The 1,828-nt window shown below is 35.4% G+C and overlaps 1 long non-coding RNA gene across 1 annotated transcript; it reads left to right on the top strand.

Annotated features, from left to right (window-relative positions):
* The first annotated feature begins 266 nt into the window (after positions 1–266).
* Positions 267–1,250, top strand: LOC133148307 (uncharacterized). Its single transcript, XR_009712510.1, has 3 exons — positions 267–624; positions 737–898; positions 1,170–1,250. It is a non-coding gene; the product is annotated as an uncharacterized LOC133148307 (long non-coding RNA).
* Positions 1,251–1,828: the final 578 nt, after the last annotated feature.

Below are 1,828 nucleotides of genomic sequence, written 5' to 3' on the forward strand. Positions count from 1 at the left end.
TTTAAACTTACTGAAGCCACAAAATGATATATGTATATATATACATGTAGTACTTGCTGCGACAGTACGATGGTCGTTACTGTGTCGTTATTTTATATTTTTATGCTGCGCAAGAGTATTTTCCCGCCTTTCTTTTTTTCTTCACCTTCTCCGCCTCCGTATGCGTTTTCCTTCGGGAGGCAGCACCACCAAGCACACGTCGCGACGTCCAGAAACTCGGTAAGTAGGACTACTATCACTATAAGTAATAAAATAAAATAGTAATACACAAGTAGTAATCAGTTTGCTTGCCATCAGTTACTATATATGCTCCTTTTATCTGTTTTATGTACAGCTTGTAAGATATGTATGCTCCCTGCCCTGTTTTTACAGTCATTCATGTGAACCAGATCATTTATAAAATGGACTGCTGTGAAATATGATTTTTGTTATGTCTGACTTTAAGGAGAGACAATCCTGACTGCAAAAAAAATGGATGCTGTCGATCGAGGGGAGGGTCATAATCCCACCTGCTGCTCACGTGGCTGACTTCACCACTGTCTTGGCCACTCTCTTCGCCTGTTACTATGTTTTCAACCTAGAGTATCAGGTGGAAACCTGCACAACTTTGGAATTTATTCAGAGGTATTAACCGATAAAATTATATACCTAACTTTATTCCCACTGGCATTTTCTATATCTCTTTGATAATTGCAATTGTTTCAACCTCTAACTCATTTCATATGTTTTTGGTCAGGATTAATCCTGACTCCACCAAGTGCAGTGCCAAGGAGCAGATGAGCCGGAAGACTGGGAGAGTGGTGAGGAGAAAGACTTGATACATGAACCCCCATGTGATCTCCTTCATCATGGAGTTCATGAAGGCTTCACTTCATGGAGGCTAACTGACTAGATACAGGTGAGGTTCAGATAACGGTCACAACTAATTTGCATATCAGCTGTTTCAATGCAGAGATTTATTTTCTCTCCGATCTAACTTGCGACATATTCAAATCGATTTTTAATCATCTCATGAGTAATCGTTACATCCCTACTAATAATATAACTCCAACCTTGCTAATTGCATGAGTGTTCCTGCAGCCATGTGACACACTTCCTATCAGGAACAAGTATCTTGACATGACAACGACATCACCATCATCTTAATGTATTTTCTTCTTTAATTTCAGGGCTCCTGTTTTGTCCAAGCCCAAGGAAGTTTTGTCTAAAAGGTTTGGTAATGTGCTTTATGTTCCTGTTCACAAAAAAAATAAATAACCCTGTTAACAAATTTCTTGTTGTCTGTTGTTAATTGAAATATTTTAGAATATGGGTCATTCTATTAATGATTAATACTAAATCACTGATTCAGCATTTAAATTGTACAGTGAGAAACTCAATTTACAATGATTACCTGGTACCTACTGTTACTGCATTGCCATATACAATACCGTTCATTTGTTTGTACAGTAAATAAACCAGTTATTTAAAGGCAACTGAAAGCGCGGTATTTCATTGATATTTATTCTGCAGTTAAGCAACTAATACTGTAAATGCAAATAAAATCAGTTTTTAATTTTTTAGTATACAGTTAAAACATCTAACTGTAAATAAAACTGAAATCACAGTATTTAAATGTTATTTTGTATACAGTTAAACAACTAATACTGTAAACGCAACTGGAATCACAGTATTTAATTGTTATTTAGCATCCAGTTAAAACATCTAATACTATAAATCCAACTGAAATCACAGTATTTAACTGTTATTTAGTCCACAGTTAAAACATCTAATACTGTAAATACAGCCAAAATCACAGTATTTAACTGGTTTTTGCTTTACAGTAAAT

The sequence above is a fragment of the Syngnathus typhle genome, unplaced genomic scaffold (assembly GCF_033458585.1).
Source record: "Syngnathus typhle isolate RoL2023-S1 ecotype Sweden unplaced genomic scaffold, RoL_Styp_1.0 HiC_scaffold_48, whole genome shotgun sequence".
NCBI classification, from domain to species: Eukaryota; Metazoa; Chordata; class Actinopteri; order Syngnathiformes; family Syngnathidae; genus Syngnathus; species Syngnathus typhle.